The 19,714-nt window shown below is 48.2% G+C and overlaps 2 long non-coding RNA genes across 2 annotated transcripts; one reads left to right on the top strand and one right to left on the bottom strand.

The window, feature by feature from the left end:
- Positions 1 to 314: 314 nt before the first annotated feature.
- Positions 315 to 3,562, bottom strand: LOC111092499. The gene is made up of 3 exons (XR_005355002.1): positions 3,068 to 3,562; positions 2,593 to 2,734; positions 315 to 596 (listed from the first exon to the last, which is right to left on the bottom strand). It is a non-coding gene; the product is annotated as an uncharacterized LOC111092499 (long non-coding RNA).
- LOC111092498 lies at positions 1,611 to 5,777 on the top strand. The gene is made up of 3 exons (XR_005355003.1): positions 1,611 to 1,838; positions 5,096 to 5,309; positions 5,415 to 5,777. It is a non-coding gene; the product is annotated as an uncharacterized LOC111092498 (long non-coding RNA).
- Positions 5,778 to 19,714: the final 13,937 nt, after the last annotated feature.

Raw genomic sequence — 19,714 nt, 5'->3', positions numbered from 1 at the left:
TTCTTATAACTGAAAATCTTTAGTTTTATGGCACCATTGGGAAGCAGCCCCCTCTGCCCCCAGTGCAGCGCAGGCCATTCATACTTACATGACCTTTTCCTGTGATTTTCATCAAGGCAACTGATGGCATCCCAGGTTGTTGCCCCTTCTCCCCTCCCCCCTCCCCGGACTCTAAGAACATTCGCCTGGGGTGGTTGTGAGCAAACTGTGTTTAGTTCCTTTTCAAAAATAAAAATATCCTGGAAAGACACGGAAGTGAGCCCAGACACCCAAGTTGTTGGCTCTCATTTGACAAGGAAAATTTCGGTGTCTGCTTTCCTTGTTTTATTCAAATGGGAAGATGACCCACACCCTGTGGCACGTAAGGCCCAAAGTGATATTTCACAAAGAATATTGTTAAGAACTGCTTACATCAAAATGACCTGGGAAACTTGTTAGCAGGCCAGTTCCTCGGCTGGGAACTTCATTTTTAAGGGTGCTGAGGCTTCAGAACTTTTGGACAAAAGGCGTCAGTCTTTCTTGAGAGTGAAAACCCCATCTGAGTGGCAGGTTATCCTGTCTGTCATTTCCTGGAGAGTTCCTGGAGTAGAAATACCCTGCAGAACAGGAAGGTCCAGCACACTTAGGGTCTTGAGGGAACAACAGGGCAACAGCAAGGCTCTGTTAGTCTAGAAGGCCCCTTGTTCTGTGCTGCCCGGGGCCTTCTACCCAGACCTCCTACTCAGCCAGGGACATGTAAGCCCGCCTGTAGGTGGGCCTTGGGACAACCTGGCCTCAGAACGATGGAGCCAGTGTCCCCAAGAATTTCTCAACAGTCCACCATTCCCTGGTCACCCTACAGGTACAGTAGGCTCACGGAGACACCCCTGAGAACACAGCCTAAAAAATGGCGCCCCAACTACCCAAGACTTAAATCACCACCATCACCACCACCACCACCACCACCACCACCACCACCACCATCATCTTGTCCATCAGGACAAAGCAAAGTCATCCTGGGAGGGAGCATGGCCTGTGCTCAGATTCCATATGTGACATAAATAGCTCTATGGGGTAAGCAGAGTTTCCTGCCCCTTGGTGCTTCCATCCATAACACAGAGATACTAGAATAATCTGCCTCTCAGGATCGTTTTAAGGATGAAATGTGACCAGGATGCCTGGGTGACTCCACGGTTGAGCGTCTGCCTTCAGCTCCGGTCGTGGTCCTGGGGTCGTGGGATCAAGTCCTGCAGGGAGCCTGCTTCTCCCTCTGCCTGTGTCTCTGCCTCTCTCTCTCTGTGTCTCTCATGAATAAATAAATAAAGTCTTAAAAAAAGAAGAATGAAATGTGACCGTGTGCCCCAAATTCTTAGCACAGGGTTTGCCATATAGTGAGTGCTCAGGACACAGACCGCAGCCAGCATGTAGGATGTCTTTGTGTGAAAAACAAAAACAAAAAACACAAGACTGTCTTCCTTGGGGTAGACATGTGGGAACACAGGCTTCTGCGTGGGGTCTGGCTCAGGCTGGTGCCTGGGTTCTTATCTTGGGGGAGCAGTCTCTCCCTGGGCCCGCCTGCTGTGGCTGGTCGCATAAAACGGATTGAGGAAGCTGCCACTAGCTGTCACACAGGGGGTGGGAGCCGCCCGGAACCCGGATTCTCCCTGCCAGGGCTGCAGGGTAGGGGGTTGCTGAATTGCCAGCCCTACGCTCAGCGACCACAGAGGCATGAGGACACCCTTGAACGGCCCCGTTCTGAGCCTGGTACAGCGGACGGTGCTTCCTGTTCCTCCTAGAGCCTCCCTGATAGAGGCGACCTGCTTCTTTCAAATTCGGTCACTGTTCTCTCGCCTTCTTGCGTGAGTCACGGGCAGCCCTTGTGCAGTCGGGGCGCCAGGCGACTGGCCCTGACCTCCCGGGAATCCCCGGCGCCCAGCCAGCCGCTGGGAGTCGTGCACCGGGGACCCGGTCACAGGCCTGTCCCCCCCACCCACACACCCCCCTGTCCCGAGCCCCACCCCTCCACAGCTATTCCTGGAATGCCTCCCCTCGCAATGCACATGCACACGTGTGTGCACCCAAGGACCCGCAGGTGACACTCCGCAGCCGGCCAGGCCCAAGGTCGCCCCGAGGTCAGGATGCTTGGAAGGAGGCCCCCTTTGTGCCTGGCCACGCCTCCCACAGGTGCCTGGCAAGGTGTGTGTGGACGGGCCCGGGAAGAGATGGTTCTGGAGCGCTGCGTTCAACCCAGAGGAGGCCACAGTCCCGGGGAAGGAAAGCCAGGGGAGCCTCGCAAATGGGAAGTAGATCCCTTTGGGCAGGTGCAGGTTGGCGGGGTAAATCTGGAAGAAAAAGGGGCATCAGACTTCCTGGGGCAGAGCCAAGGCCTGGTCCGGCCCCTGTGTCCCCTTACAGTTACAGGTGAGGACCCAAGGGGGACCTGAGGTCCTGGGCTCACGCTCTGCAGCCGGCAGCCCCAAGGTGCCACCCAGGCCCCTGCCCCCTGAGCATCAGCTTCCTTGGCACAGGTACGAAGAGAGCCTTTTTCCCTGAAGGATATTAGAGAGAAGGGGAGGTGAGTCTAGTTCACCGAGCCCTCCCCGACTCCCCGACCTGGGTCTCTCCTCTCCTATGCCGGGTCCCCACGCAGGCCGACGGGCCGCAGGCCTCTCGGGAAGGTTCTGCTGCTGGATGGATGCAGGCGGGGTAATGGTGCACGGGCCTGATTCCAGGTTGGTGCGGCCCTGGTGAGTGGCTGAGAGAGGCAGAGAGGGCAGTTAGCTGCCTGATTTTTCTTCTTTGACCAAAACATGAGAACTTGAGTGTGGCAAAATTAAAAAAAAAAAAAAATTAAAACAAAAACAAAAAACAAAAAAAAAAATCCCCTTTGGCTAGAGAAGTTTCACATTCTGAGAAATAAAACCAAAAAGGGAAAATAAGAAGCTTGTAGGCCAGCGTGGTGGAGGATGAGGTCCCTCCTCAAGTTGTAAACACACGTGGCCTCCCCCAGGATGCCCGGGGGACCCCTCTAGCACTTCCCTCCCACAAAGACAAGGCGGGGGGTGGGGGGTCTTGTGACTCAGTTTACCCGGCAAGATGGTGCTGGTTCAGGACACTCCCACAGATAAGGGCCGGCTGATCTTTCTCTGTTTCTAGGCCTGAATCTCATCCCCAGCCTCCGGCCTTCCCCGAGAGGGACCGTCTCATAAAAGTGACAAGCCCGCGTGTTGTGCGCCGCTTTCGTGTAGCCACGTGGGTTCACGGTCACGGGAGGTTTCGGTGTTCCCCTCACGTCTGGGTCGGCGCGGGGCTGGCAGAGGAGCCGTAGAGCGCCTTGATCTGAAAGGGGGAACTTCGACTTTGGCCGTTGGGACCAGCTGAGGGAGACCGAGGCTCCCCGGAAGGGTGGCTAACCACACCCTGGGGTCCCGGGTTCTGGGCCCCGGCTGCTCTGACTTGTCCGAGGGCCGCAGCCCAGCCTCCACGGACCCTCAGCCGTCACCCAGCGAGACCTTGGCCCACAGAGGAAGAGCCGCCTGTGTGAATTCAGAGCAGCCACGCCAGAGGGTTACTGAACACCTAATGAGGCCTTCACTAGAACCTTCTCAGCCTCCTTTGGGAGCGCTCTTATCATATCTGCATGGTTTTCAGATAAGGAAACTGAGGCAGAAAGAAGCCTTGGAAATCCATTTGATTTAAAAGCTGCCGCTCTAACAGCCTTGAGCGTACAGCCATCCTCTGTGATTACACCAAGCGACGTCTAACAAAAATGGAGCAATTCGGTCAATGATAACAGCCAACCAACCACATCTAGTGGGGTGAACACTAAAAGGAATGGGAAATTCCCACCAGGAGTGTGTGTGTGTGTGTGTGTGTGTGTGCGTGTGTTTGTAAAATGAAGACAGGCAAGAACCAAAGAGAAGTGTTCGTTTTCTAAGACCATTGGTTGACTTTTTTCTGTGGCTAAAAAAGGTTGTAGTAGAAATACTGAGCTGGGGGCGGGGGGTGGGGGGAGCATTTCAAACCACCAGCAACACTAAGAGAGCTCAAAACCACCACACTGTTTTTGCCCAAGTCGTGTCACCAGATAACTGTGCTAAAAATTGACCATTTGGTCAAAGGCAGGGACGCCCGGAAACAGAGCCCCTGTTGGCGCATCTCTGTGACCCTCTCTCGGCCTCTAGGTCCCCGAGTTAGAGGTTTTGCTCACACGCTTGGGTATTCCAGCCTTCTTGATGGGACCCCCCTGAAATACTCCCACACCCACCCCTGCGCAATACAGAACCGGAAACTGCTTCTGTGTGTCGGTTCGTAAGGCCCCAAGAGGTCAGAGGTCTTCCGAGGACGAAATGCTCTCCTTTTGGGCATGAAAAACCATTGTAAAGGAAATGATTTAGAAAACAAAAACAAAAAAGAAAGATCTGCAATTTTTCAATCCAAAGCAGACAGATAAATATTTCGGTTCAATCTGTTTAAATAATGAACATGGGAAGCCTATTGTTCAGTACTTTTCATAAAAAAGATCTAACATTCTTGAGGTTTTTTTTTTCTTTTGTCTCGTTTTTTAAAGACCTCCTTTATACCCTGAATATTCACGGAAATTTCCAGAGCCTCAATAGAAAAGAACAGTGAAAAAAAAAAAATCCTTGACATGAACTCCAAGTAAAAGCAAGCAGCAATAATTTTTTTTAAGATTTTATTTATTTATTTGACAGAGAGAGAGAGAGAGAGAGAGAGAGCAAGCCGGAGGGAGGGGCCACAGGAGAGGGAGAAGCAGGCCGCCCTGCTGAGCAGGGGGCCTGACTCCTGGGATCCTGACCTGAGCCCAAGGCAGACATTCAACCGGCGGAGCCACCAGGTGCCCCACACAGTGAAATTTTTAGCTGAATTTTGAAACAAATCAAAATGAGTCTCTACTCCTAAAACTACTGGTGAATTATGCACGGTCAGAGCTGAAACTATCTTTTTTTTTTCTCAAGTGTTGGATTAGAGTAATGGGTACAGCGGGCTAGTCGCTCAGTTCATATTCTGATTACTTGAAGTTTCTAAGTTTCTCTCCATCTCACGTTTCCATGAGTTGGTAACAAGAGTTTTAAGGTTCACACCTCTGTTGCAGGCACAGAGCGAGGAAGATGAGGCTGCAGTGGATGGGTGTCTCGCTCCACATCCTATCCCGCGAGTCCCGTAGCTCCATCATTCTGGACAACAGACCTGTGACCCTGGCCCTGCACTCTGCTCACATGTCTCTGTGCACTTGCGTGTGAGCAAAGGAGCTACAGTTGCCGTGATTGCGGGTTTCTGGGCAAATCCTGGAGGCAGAAGCAGTGGCAGTTGAGTGTGGGGGGTGTAGGGCAACGGTCAGGTTGTTTTGAGCAGAGTTTGAACCCTGAGCTGACCTCTTTTCCCCTCCACTGATCTTCACCCTCTTAATCCAGGAAGAGTGGGCCCTGGAGGTACAGCTGGTTCCTCCAGAAGGATCCCTCGTGCTGTACAACAGTGCTGTGGACGGGACATGAAGAGTCAGAAGACTTGGAAGTCTTCCTTCACCCTTTAAATGGCCTTGGCTGTTGGGGCGACTCGATGTCACTAAGCCAGGCTTCCCATCTGTAACATGGGGCCACACCACCCTGCCGACCCTTACAGAGCTACACAAGGAACACGCAGAAGGCGAGACCGCGCCATGTGAGACTGAGGTTATTGGCACACCGTGGTCCCCACTGCGAATCCGGCACCACCCACTTCAGGTGCACTGGGCGTGCACATCGAATGCAAAAAAAAAAAAAAATCAAAAAATTCTGATGTGCTCTTTCCTGAGTTGATTTCTCACTCAGTTACATAAAATAAATTCGTCTTTGTCCCCCCTTCATTATTGTCACTAAGCCTTTGAACCAGTCGTGATGCTGCTACTCGGGAGCTGGACGTGGCCGGGCCGCGGGGTGTGAAGAGTAGCAGCGGGCCCGCGGGCCCAGTCTTCCTGTGAAACCTGGAGAGATGTGCTCTCCGCCTCCCGTGCGCCCCGCCGCCTCGCTGAATATGTGGGCACGGTGGTTACAGTGGCAGGTGCGGAGATGAGGGCTCGGGGGTTCGGAGCGTGGCCCCCCATCCCCCTTGAGCTTGGTAGCAACGTGCGAAGGCTGGGCTGGGCCAGGGCAGCTAGAGTCTCCGCCCTCGGCTGCACCCCTCTGAACAGAGACATTTCTAGGGTTTCGGGGGGCTGGGTGGAGAAACGGGGCACCCACCAGGGCCCGATCTCTTCCAGGTCAGGAGGTGGTATTCTAAGGTGAAGAACCGCAGATCATGGGAGGGTCCCCCATCCTCCTGGCTTTTCCAGCGCCCCTGATAAGACGAGGCCAGGGGGTCAGAGCACTCAGAGCAGCCAGGGGCCCTGGGTACCCTGACCTTTCTGGTTCATGGGTGATGGGTAGAAGCCCAGGGGCTGGGGAGCAGGGCCCGGGGGAACACAAGTGCTGGGAAAGCTCAGAGGAATGTCTTCCTGCCAGTGGTGACAGGGGGCTTGTCACTGTCCCCAAATGTCAGGAAGGGTTCAAGCAGAGCAGCAGCCGCCCCCCCCCCCATCCCCCCCCCCCCGCACCTGGAGGGGAGCCTGGAGCCTGGAGGGAGCTGCAAGTGCCCGGTGGGGGGAGTGGGGTACTGCTCTAACCAGCAGCTAGACCTCCCTGTCCATCGGGGTGCTGCTCCCCCCACAGGGAGTCCAGGGCCCCACAGCTCTAACCTCTGCATTTGCTAGAGAAAGAACTGTCACGCTAAAAGCCATCAGAACAGCAGCTTGACAAGGGAAGGGACGCAGGGGCTGCAGCCAGGGATGGGGGTCCCTTCAAGCCCCCAGCACCACCCCCCTGCACCCCTGCACGTCTTTCCTGCTTCTCAGCACTTGCCCCACCCTCTGCCCCAGGGCTGAGTTCCAAGAACCAGCCGAGAACGTTCCGTAGGCCTCGGCCATGCAGGCCGGCGCTGCAGTCCGCCTTCGGGAGCTGCGGGGCGCCAGCGAGAACCCGTGTTCAACTGGACAGGAGAGGCAGAGCCCCCCAGGCCTGCCCCGGGGCCCCGAGGCCTGGTCCCCTGGGCGGCCAGAGCTCAGCCGGGGCCAGCACAGGCCCTGCGCAGGCCCTGCCTGGGCTCTGGGAGTCCTGGGCGCCCCCTGCTTCCTGCTTGGCTGAGCAGGAGGCCGGCCCCCCTCCGTCTCCCCCATTGAGGCCTGTTTGGAGAGGATCCTGGTGAGAAGCGCGCTGCCCATCACAAGGGGTCGCTTGGAATCCCTCTGCCCTTGCTCCGGGCCTTCAGGCACGCCCCTCCGGTTTCCACACCTCCCCCCGCCCCACTTTTTTAAGGACCAGAAGGAAATTAACGTGTCCAATATATGCCTTCTGCTTTACCTTCTAGCCGATGCTTTCTGGGATGATTTGAGTTTTATTTTTGTATCCTAAAAAGCACGCATTTGTGCGTCTCAGGATTCCTTGGTAAGGCCTTGTGAAGCAAACTGCACATTTCTATTTGGATGGTTAAATGTGAAGAGGCCAGCATTTAGGATAACAGACATTTATTAAGCACCTACTATTTGCTGGCACCGGTGCTAGAACTCTGAGAATTATAATCAGTGTTCCCAAATGGCTTTTTTTTTTTTTTTTTTAAGGAGGGATGAGGGTCCCTGACTAGCTGGAGAGACCTAAGCAACCATTAAGGATCTGAACATGAAGAAAAGAAGAGCAAATCCAGCCGTAAACCTTAAGCTTTGGCAATGCTCAGATTCGAGACCTTGATATATAGATATAAATATAGATATCTAGGTATTATTTTTTTTTTTTGATATCTAGGTATTAGATGCCTACTATGAAATGTGGGACAAAGCCAAGCTCTATTAGGTATTTGATATGTCCCGGCAAAGGAAAGGGATAAAAAGGAGAAGCCAGATCATGGAGTCATCTCATGGGTAGGCAGTTGCAGCTTAGAGAGGGAATTAAAGAGAAAAATCAAGAAAGCTTTCATGAGACCAAAATGGAAGGACACATTGGTGATCCTCACAGTGGAGTGTAAAAAATAATACAAGATCTTCTGTTTGTAGTTATGCTTGTTAAAACAGAAGAAGGACGTTGAACTTAAATAATATTTAACACATGGATTGGCAGCACTACGTCTGTGTACCATCCTTGCATATATATGTATATGAATCTGAATTACTTGCTCGAATATTATGAATAGGCTACATAAGCAAAAACTGTTAAGAGGCCACCGATGGCTAAGAAGAAATAGGATAAGAGTTAAAGTTCAAAACAGCATGCTCCAAATTGTGATGTGAGGATAGAGGAAGAGAATAAGTATCAAGGTTTGTAGCTGGGAGAACAGTCGAGTCCCCGTACAAAGGGGGTCACCGGCCAGTTGCTCCCCTCTCCAAAAGCACGTGCTGTTCGACCATTCAAGAGGCACAGCCCGTTTTCCCTCCACTTGAATTAGGGCTTTTCGACTTTACTTGACCAATAGCAGAGAGCAGAGGGGACCTTCTGGGATTGGTTCCCTGGCAGGTGTCACTTCGTCTCTTGGGAGCCCAGCCACAAGGCGTGGGGTCTTTCTACCTGAGCCTGAGCTGGGGGGAAGACCACATTAGCCACGTGGGTGGAGAGAAGCCATAGGGGAGACCCCAAGGACCAGACATCCGTGGGGTCCCCTGGATCTTCCAGCCCTGCCAGCCACTGACTGAATGTAGCTGAGTGACCTGCTGACACCACAGGGAGCAGAAGTGCCCCGTTCTTCCCTGAATTCCAAGCCCACAGAACTGTGAGGGAAAATAAAAAGGTAATTATTGTTTAAGACACTAAGTTTTAGAGGGTAGTTTGTCCTCACAGCAACAGATAATAAGTCAGGAATGAGTCCTAGGGACAAACAGATTTAGCAACATTCCTCTTTTTATATGTTGCCATTTTAGATGGGGAAAAATAAAATCCTAATAGCCAGGAGTATGTAGTCCGTGAAATCCTAGGGGCAGGACAACCTAGAAGACAATGGAACAGGCACAGCGAATGACCAAAGCATCGTTTTTTTGTTTTTTTTAAAAAATATTTTATTTATTTATTTGAGAGAGAGAGAGGAGAGCATGAGCGGGGGTGAGGGGCAGAAGGAGAGGAAGAAGCAGACTCCACTTCATGGGGAGCCCGAGGTTGGGCTCCATCCGAGACCCTGAGATCAGGACCTGAGCAGAAGACACATGCTGCCCAGGCCCACAACAAAGTATTGTTTGCAAAGAAAAACTTGCAGCTGGGTCCATAAGGGTTTGGATATTTTACAATAATAAAAGGCATAATGATTTTACCTCTTCTTTTGGCAAAAGTTTTCTGCTTTCAATTCTTTGGGGTCCTTCATTTCTTTAGCTAGAGAGGCCTTCTTACCCGTTAGGCACTTCCTGCTGATTGTGAGAAGGAACCACATTTCCCAGCATCCCTTGCCAGTAGTTTCAGGACCTACACTGATGACCTGAGGTGCTGGCGTGAGATTTCGAAGGGAGGAGAGACGTAGAAGCCACATTATTGCTCTTCTGTCAGAAGTGGGCAGAGTTTGTATAGAAGCCCAGACATTCTCCTGTGAATCATCCACCTCGGAGCTGGAAGCAGATGACATCAGGGTCAGCAGGTTCCTTCCGTCCCTGGAGCTTCCTGTCTCTGGAAGCTCCCAGCATATTTGAAAGCTTGTGTCTTTCCCCGACCTCGCCTCTTCCAACCGTCCCAGGAGTTTTGTATGCATCCAGTTCCCTGTATTAAATTCTTTCCCCCACCTGAAATACCTAGAATGGTTTCTATTTTTCTTTACTAAATTCTATTAGGTGAATTGAAATTGCACTTCAGAACGAAAATCCAAATAAAGTATAATTTCTCTTTATATATTTTTTCTCTTTTTTCTTTCCCCTAAATAGCTATAGATTTGTTCCATCAAATTTTTGAATTCAAACCCGTTTATGTAACAGGGGTCAAGTGAAACGCATACAGTTGATTGTAAAATGGCAAGAAGTAATAGAAGGTATAGTTGGGGTTCTAGGGATGGGGGAGGGACATAAGCATATTTTTTTCCCTCATTAATTAAAGTCTTATAGGTAGGGTCACAGTCACCTGATTTAGCAAAAAACAGGATACCTAGTTAAACTAGAGTTTTAGGTAAACAATGTGGTACGCAGAATAATGTCCACCCCACACCTCCACACCCCCTTCCCACCCCCACAAAGGCTCATCTCCTGATCCTGGGAACTCTTGAATGTGTAATGGGGTAAAAGGGCTTGCAGATGTGATTAAGCGCAGGTGCCTGGAAGGAGGAGGAGGCGTCTCCATCATCCAGCTGGGCCCAATGAATGAGAGTCCTAAGACTGGAGCACCTATGCCAACTGCAATCAGAGGGCAGGACGACTAAGGAGGAGGATGGGAGCCATGCGATGGTGCTGCCTTCAGGGTGGAGGGAGACGGCTGTGGGTCAAGGGATGTGAGTGGGCCTCAGGAGCTGGAAAAGGTAAGAAAGTGGACTGATCCCTAGAGCCTCTGGCAGGAATGAGGTCTTCCAGTCTTGCTGAAGCAGATTTTATCCCAGGGAGAACCGTGTCAGACTGCTGACCTGTGTAACTTGAAGATAATAAATTTGTATTGTTTTAATCCACTCACTGTGATGCTACCAGTGGCAGAAGATGGCACCAACAACAGGTGGTTTTTTAGCATTAAGTGTGGCCTCGCAATAATTAGGACACACTTGTATTAAACAGTAGGGGTTTTCCGCAATGAAAATCTAACTGGGAGTCCTGTGTCTTACCTGGCAACTCTATTTATAAGAAGCTGGGGTTCCAGAGCTCTTCCACAGTATCCGTTTTTGGTACCTATATCAGCTTTTGGCACTTACTATGTGCCGGACACTTAAAATAAGCGAGTTACCTACTCTGTTTTCATAGGATCATCGCAACTCTTGGGCACAGGTATTACTGTGGCCATTTTTAAATCAGATACCTAAGTCTATACGGATTTAAGGCCATTTGATTAATGCAAGATTTTGGCCATAAAGGAGTTGGGGTGGGGCTTGTTGGGTCTCTGTGACCCCAGAACCCTTTATGTGAAGTTACTTCCATCTGCTTTGCTGGGCCATGACTCCATCGTTCGTCTTGCTTTCATCACGAGAGCCCCGAAAGCCAGCCTCTGCTACACTTGCACATCCTCCCACCCACTCCTTCATGCGAGCCCAGGAATCTGACTTCTCTGACTTCGGCTCCCACCTCTTTTATACCATCGAAACCGCTTTCTCAAAGGTCACCGGTAACCTTTAATCAGCCACCACTTCTTAGGCCTCCTCCTCTTTGCCCTCGGAGCACCACGACCATGCTGTGTTCCCCTCCCACTCCCAAGCCTTGATGCCTCCCCCATCCCCTCCCCCAAGCTTTGATGCTGTAACCCTGAAGCTGCCCTCTGCCACTCTGCTGGTACTTTCTAGTGATGGCTAGTTTCACGTGTCAACTTGAACAGAATACAGGCTGCTCACTTACCTGGGAGCCATTATTCCTAGTTGTGTCTGGGAGGATATTTCTGGAAGAGAGGAGCATATGAATCTGTAGACTAAGTAAAGATAGCTCTCACTGAGGCAGGTGGGCATCATCCAGTCTGTTGAGGGCCTGCAAAGAACAAAAATATAGAGGAAGGGTGGATTTGCTCTCTGCTTGGGCCATTCCTCTGGTGCTCTGGCCTTTGGGTTTGGACTGGAACTATGGACTTCCCAGCCCCTGTGAGCCAGTCCTTCATAATAAATCTATTTATTTGTACATATCCTGTTGGTTCAATTTCTCTGGAGAATTTGAGGAATACACTTCTGTCTCCTTACTCTTCTCACTCTTTACAATGGTACAGGAGGGGCTGGGTTCTGTTCTCCCTCACTCCCATTATTATTATTATTATTATTATTATTATTATTATTATTTTCTATTCAGAACTCCCTTGGAAATTTCACTGTCACAGCTTCAATCTCCACCTCTAATAATCCAAATCCTTTCTCCAGCTCTGCTTTCTCCCAGTTCTCACTGCACATTTGTACACGTACCTGCTGCCCAAGCCCCACCCTCTCATGGCTCACCTGCCTATCTGCCCTGGTCTGTGCAAAGCGCGGGGGCCCTGTGCACACAGGTTCTAAGGAAGATCTGTTTTTGATTCTTGCCTCTTTCCCAGCTGAATAGTCAATATACTGCAAGTGTTTTGTTCCTCGTGGTACGATTAGCATTTCTGTCTTCCTCTCAATAGCATGGGTCCTGCTCCTGGAGGTCAATCAGTAGGGACATTCCAAATTCCTCAGTGTAGAACACACAGGCCTGAAGACTCCTTACCTGACTGGCTTGGTTATATTGTTTTTGCTGTTTTGCTCACCTTTTAGGCTCTCCTCATCTTCCTGGGCTTACACGGATCTTACTCATGCGTCAAGCTGTATTCTTTTCCCCAGTCTTCCATAAAAGAGTACTGCAGACAAGATGGCTTTAAAAGTGACCTAGAAATGTATTCTCTCTCATTTCTGGAAGCTAGAAGTCTGAAATCAAGGTGTGAGCAAGGTTGTTGCCTTCTGAAGGCTGTGAGGGACATGTCTGCGGCCTCTCTCTGTGACTTACAGATGGGCATCCTTTCGTGTCCCTTCATCTTGCCTTCTCTCTATGGCTGTGTCTCTGCAAATTCTGCCTTTAAACAATACTAGGTCCTACTGGTAAATTCGGGCCCATACTAACTGACCACATTTAAGTTTAATTATTTCTGTAAAGACCCTGTCTCTGAATAAGGGCATATTCTGAGGCACCGGGGGTTGGGATTTCAACAAAGGAATTCTGGTAGGGAGATGCCGTTCAACTCACAACCTAGACTGTCACAGTTGTATTTGGTTCCTTTGTGACTTAGGCTACAGGTCCCCCCCCCCCCCAATTAAATAACACAACAGTTTATGTCCATGCCTTTGGAAAAATAACAAACCAAGCCTTGAATGTGTCTTCTCAGTTGCTGTCTTTGAACACTGACTTTGCATGTGCACGCGTGCGTGTGTGTCTTCCCCAAATAGAACAGGAGCTCTTCAAAGACCACCCTTATGTCTTACTGATCTCATTATAACCCTCAGCATGCCTATGGTAGGTGCTCACTGAATATTTGGTGATTTCATTTCAGAACACCCGAGAGTGTTTAGTTGGGGGTGAGGAGCGAGTGGAGATTATTTCAGTAATAGGAAACTATCTAATGTGGTCATATCATTGAACGAAGGATCTCACCGGTACATTGGGTGGTGAGACTCGAAGAGCAGGCTTTTGGGTGGTGTGGTGCTTGAGAGCTTTGAGCTGACCAAAGGGAGAAAGGGGGAGAGAGAAGAAAAGCAAGTCTCTTGATACTCAAACTAATTAATCTAAAAACTGGGTGAGTCAAGGTTAACAGCATTTTGCATCATCTGCATCATCCCGACGTCTCCCCCCAGCAGTCCTCGCACTGCAGTGATAGTAGGGTGCCTTGGAGGACTTATCAAGCTGACACAGGCAGCCTGAGTCAGGCGCTTGGCCAGTACTTCTCCGGGTGCCCTTGTGCCTCTGTCTGCTTGTTCTAGTTACTAGAGAATCTCTGGCCACTTTCACCGAAGTGATGTACAAATTCATGAGTGGGAGACCGTCGGGCTGAGACATGGAGAGGCCTGTCTGCGTGGGAGGTATCTGTCTTCTTAGCCCAAGTGTCTACAGGACTGCAACGGAGGAAGTCTCCACATCAAAAGGAGTCACCAGAGCACACAAGTGTGTCATCCTGTCACAGGGGGCCTATGTCTGAGCCCTATTAAGAAAATGATGAGGCAGACACTTGAACCAACAGGTAGAAATAAACTCCTTTACCTTGAAATAGTGAGGAGCTGAAAGACCTGCATCTTCCCTGGATTACCCAGGCAATTTCCTAGTCTCTCCGGCCTGCGCCCCATGCTCCGGGTGGGGGCACGTGCCTTTCCACGTCAAGTGGACGTTGCTGGGCTCCAGTCCCTACAGCCTTAGTTCCAGCTGGTTTTCTTGTGGTCCCGCCCAGGTCACACCAGCTGTCCCTTCCTGGGGTTGATGCTGGAGGCAGACAGGAGCCTGTTCATTTGAGCCCTGACTTCCGCCTAGGTGGGGGCTTTCTGTGGACCTTTTTTTTTTTTAGCCCTGGGCCCCTGTACTTTTCACTCCGTCTTGGGTGGGGCCTGGGCACCCAGGAAGGGCTACCTCCTCTGCTCAGTTCCTGTGTACTTCCCAAGTATGTGGGACTGCGAGCCTTATCCAGGGCTCCTTCCTTCTTGCTGCAGCTGCCACCCTTGGAAAAGGAAGGGGAATCCTCAGGCATCCGATGCTTGCTTGAGTGGGCTGCCCTTCCCTCTCAGAACTCCGAGTGTGGAGTGTAGGGCCGGGCTGGTCCCTGTGCCCTCCCACACGACTGGAGCAGCTGGGGGTTATTTTTGCAGTGGGGGCGTTAAAGGGACAAGAGTGCAGTTGCCCAGGGCTGTTCCGCATGTGGGACCTTGCAGGGGGCAGGGGGAGCTCCTGCAAGCCAAGCCCACACACCTTCTCAAAGTCCCTTCCATCTAGTCTTCCTTTCCAACCTCTGAGCCTATGACCAAGAGGCCTTGGGTCTGGATTACCTCATTTCAGCCCATCAAGCTGTTCAAACAGCTCTTGACATTTGACTCACCCTCACCCTATCCTGTGTGGACTTGGGACAGATCCTCTACTTTCGTTCTAAATGGTCCCTCTCGTCTTAATAGGCATCTGTTCAAAATCCTTTGTTGTTCCAGGTAGATGTAATGCCTCTTCCCGTATCCCCCTATATCTTCGTGCTCTGTCAGTGCTGTGGGGTGGGGACTTAGCAATTTGCTCCATACCCGATTGAATCTCGTAACTTGAGGTTGATGTACAAGCAACAGAAAAATCCCAACTTACAGAAACTTATAGAACTTCTAGAAACTCAAAAGAGCTCAAGAAACATGCATGGATCTCTCTCATGGAAAAGAGAGAGGATAAAATAGTGCGGGGCTGGTAGTGTGTGGCTCTGCTCCAGGAAATCCTTAGAAAACAGTTCACTGGGCTTTTTCCAGTGCAGTGTGACCTCATGTTCATGGTGCAAGGTGGCATCTGTTCCCAGGCAGCAGGAGGGGTGAAGTGATGAAAAAGAGAGACAAAGGGCGTGTGTCAGCCAACCCTCCCGCAAGGTTCCCAGGAGCTGCTCTCTGACATTTTGGTTTACTTCTCATTGACCAGAACTTCCTCACAGGACCAGGCTCAGTTGCAAGAAGGCTGAGGAACGGGGCATCGATTTAGAGCAGCCATGGCCTGTTAAAAACTGCCTTACTAGAAAAGAAGATGAGAACAGGTAGTAGAGGACAACTAGCAGCTCCGCTACAAGAATCTATTCGAAAAATAGGGAGGAGGTGTTCTTGGTAAAAAAAGAAAAGTGTATATTTCTTCAAAACAAACCAAATGATTTGTTCTTGGAGAGCATATCATTACCTACCCTGATATGTGTACAGACACACCAATTTCTATAGGTCTGTACTTATATACAGAATAGTTATATTTTAAGTCAAGTAGAGTTATATGTTGGGAACATTTTTAAGCTATTACTGTAAATAGTGATGACTTGTTCTGGAATGTTTTCCCCAATATTGCAATAATCCTCTGAGCTATTATGTTGGTCTATGATCTTAAGCAACTCAGCTAGCCACTCAGATGGTGAAATCTCTGAAATCTCTCTGGGGTCTCAGTTGCCAGAATTATTTCAACCTAGTGCCAGGAAACAATATCCCGCGGCTAGCACGTCTGCATATTTTGCTACAGAGAAGTAGGAAACTGGGGGAGACAATGACACTTGAGTTACTGCAAGGTGTGGGGAAGGTATATATGGTTATGAGGTACACATAGGAGCTGGACATTTGAGGGGGAAATGCGTGGTACACCAAGTGAAATAAGTTGCTGAATGAAGAATTTTGAGTGCCCTGGTGGACGACATAGCCCCCTTGTATGACACTTGCCATCTAACAGAACTCAAAATCATCTTTTGGGCTTTTAGGTTAACTTTTTAAAGGGAACAGAAAATATTTTTGCTTAGTTTAGTTATTTTTTCATTTCTCTAGTTGCCGAAGGATCCCCTCTCCCCCACCAAAAGATACTAAAATTCCATGAAGGGGCAGCCTTTACCGTGACAAACTCAAAAATAGTCTTGAGATGTGGATTCACAGATATAAAGTTTTTAAACTACTGTTTCTTATAGGAATTACCTTTTTAACTTTCTAGTTTGTGTTATCTAAGGGAGAAGAGTAAACCTAAATCAGGAGCGCTTTTGAACAAAAATAATCTTTTTATCTTCAATTAGCAGGTGCCTTTATTTTTTTATGTATTAATGTATTTATTTAAGATTTATTTATTTATTCATGAGAGACACAGAGAGAAAGGCAGCGACACAGGCAGAGGGAGAAGCAGGCTCCTTATGGGGAAACCGATGTGGGACTCGATCCTGGATCCTGGGATCAGGCCCTGAGCCGAAGGCAGACACTCAACCGCTGAGTCACCCAGGCGTCCCAGCAACTGCTTTTATATATAATTCCTCCTCCTCCAGTCCCACTGTACCAGTGAGTTCTCTGTACCGCATTTCTGAATTCCAGAAAGTTATTAACAGTGTTTAAGTAGCAGACCTATTAGCAAGGCCAGGTAGTCCCAGGCAAAACAATAAACTGGGAAGATATTTTGTAGGCATGGATGTGTCCTCTGAGGTAGAGGATTTCTGTGATAATTTTTGCTTTGAGCGTTGACACACGTCACTATAAATCATTCTGGACATTGAACAATCACCTTGTAATTGCGTGCCATACTCAATTTCCGTGTCTGAATTGGCATTTGTGTTTGCCCAAATTGAATACTCTCAGCAAATGGCAGCCAAGGCAGGCCTAACTCCACAAGGGCCTCAGTCGTAGCAGCCGCCCCCACGGTGCTGCCAGCAAGCATGGTGGTGGGTGCGCTTCTGGTTAGTTATGCACATGGAGCAGGTCAAGGAGGCTGAATGGGGAGTTACAAAAATGCAGGCAAAATGTTTTCTCCAACGAAATTTAATGTTTTTTTCCCAGTATTGCATTTGGCTACACAGTTTTAAATGGCTCATCAGCCTAATAAGTTGATGACTAAAAATTAAATTGTTTAACAAACAAAAATTGTGACTCAACAGTTTTCAAAAATAAAAGATCCAAGTCAAAAAAAAAAAAAGTGTCATTAAGCATGCCCATGCATCTTTGTATTTTTAGATCGAATAGGGATGATTTCATTTGAGAAAAACCAAAATCTTCCATTTCATTAAATTATAAGAATGTATAAATTGAAATTTGTAAAAGCAAAATTCAATAACTTAGATTTATTTGAATTATAGGGTAGTAGTACAGCTATATGCATCTGTTTAGTATTTCTTTTTGAAATTAAGTAAAATACTAAAATATTTCTTAGCACTAACAATTTTGAGAATTCTTTTTCCTTTAACAAGAGGCCATACAATGAGTTTACAGAACACAAACCCAGGAAGCTAATTTGTAATGTCTGCTCATGTCTACACTGCAGCATCATCTCTCCCCTGAATTTCCAGGCTCACTTGCCCTTTCCCCATCAGTCAGGAACACCACAGGGGAACCCTAAGTTGGAGCACTCAGTTACCCTTTCTGCCTAGGAGGCTGGCAGACTTTTACCCTAATGAGTAGTAGTGAGATATGAGAAGATTAGTCTAATAAACAAGGTACAAGTGAAGAATATAAATTTGTATTTGATACTAAAAAGCAGAGACGATAGGGGGTGTTAGTTGGCAGAGGGCCAAACCCAAAGAGCTATTAGTTAATGAATTGATTTATAACTGTCATTGTAGGAGGTGAGGTATGAGGAGGGTCCTTCTGAAAATTTGTGACAATCAAATTTAATGTGGCTCATTATAACTCAGTCCTTCCTAAGACTTGTAAATTGAATTTGTTATCCAGTTGGATATATTTTTTACTAGATGGCTTTTTACTTTTCTTAGACTTACATGAGTCCATCCCCCTCATTCTCATTCTTGGGTCCATCCATCCCTGCCTCCACTGTCCCCAAAGCCCATCGCCCCTACACTCAGACACACACACACACACACACACACACACACACACACATATACAGAGTCCTTGGGGGAAGAAAGGGATTGATAGAATAGAGAAAATACTCAGAAACAACAAGAAACAAAGTAAAAATGAAGGCAGAATGAGTATAAGAAAAATGGAATGCATCTTGTCTTCTTTGGGTATCAAGGAGAAATGTTTAAAAAGTGCTGATTTCAGTGTATGAATTTATATTTTTGCCCTTCTGAGCACAGATGTGATTATTGAGCAACATTCTGTTATCTCTCACCTTGTTTCATCCTTCCATAATATAACCTTCAGCCAACCACTGGAATGCCTAACCTGCCTCTTACTGGAGGAGATCTCAAGTCTTACCAGTTATACACTGCAGAATCAACATGAAAGGATGCTGTTCTTTACCCCCAGTCTCTCCTGAAGTTGTTAGATTCTCACACTGGGAGGCTGATTTATGTCTGTTCACTGGGGAGGGATGCTTGGTGGACAGAGACAAGGAGAAGAAACAGAATTTGGCCTGTGATTTGGTACAGTCTGAGTTTTGTAGTCAGGAAAACAGAATGTTCATTTGTGTACCTTCAAAGACATTCTCAAGACATATCATCCCATAAATTTCCAAGTGAGTAATTTGTATTCTCAAAGGCCCTCTGAGGAGTGATCTACAGAATAACCTTCAGGGATGTTCAGGCAACCAAGAACAGGCTGGATTCTTCAGAAGGCCTGTGGCTTCCTCAGTACTTAATCAAAGTCTGTCAGGAGATGGGCAGAACCTCCCCTGATGAGTTAGCTTCTTCTGTGTAACTTGACTTTGTTTCTCCCTTTCAGTGTTCTAAGGTTACTTTTGAAGCAAAATAAGAATGCTTTGTAAAAGTTTTTCAGTCTTCATAGATTTTTTTTCCTTTGGTCTGTTTAATTGGAAGCCAAATGGGAAGGTGGTATATAAGTGAGATACTAGAAAATCTAAAGCTAAGGAGCTCTACCTAAATTTCCTGTAGTTGTAATTCAGTAAGTTGATCTACTTGACCATAAGAAAAGAAGAAAAATGACTCACTAAACCTCTGTAAGGATCAGCTGTAGAATGAAAACTATATCAACCTCAAAAAGCCTAGAATCATGTAAGCAAATGACTTATAGTAGTAGCACATATGTGATAAAGGCTATTATGAAAATAGGTTTATCAGGTAATATGGCTTCTTTAGATATTTAAGAAAACAACCGCTTAGCTTAGTTAGGCTGGGCTCGACTGGATAGTTGTTCTAGTTTTAGCTGGGCACCCTTACGAACCTGGTATGATTGACAAACCATCTAGATGTTTCTGCTTCTGAGATATGACTGGCTGTTGATTGGGACAGTGGACCAATGGTCCATATGTTTCTCATCCTCCAGAAAGGCAGTCTGGGCTTATTCATGTGGTGATCTTAAGGATTCAAGAGGATGAAAAGCGTTCAAGGCCTCGAGGCTTGAGTCCATAGAACCACCATGCTATCTTTTTTTGCCATATTCTCTTGGCTAAAGCAAGTCACAAAAGTAGCCCAGATTTAAGGGATAGGAAAAGAGGTTCCACTTCTTCTTGGAGGAGTTAAGGCATATGGCAAAGGCCATG

This window comes from Canis lupus, chromosome 2 (genome assembly GCF_011100685.1).
Source record: "Canis lupus familiaris isolate Mischka breed German Shepherd chromosome 2, alternate assembly UU_Cfam_GSD_1.0, whole genome shotgun sequence".
Lineage (NCBI taxonomy): Eukaryota > Metazoa > Chordata > Mammalia > Carnivora > Canidae > Canis > Canis lupus.
This window is presented reverse-complemented; position numbering and strand designations above follow the sequence as displayed.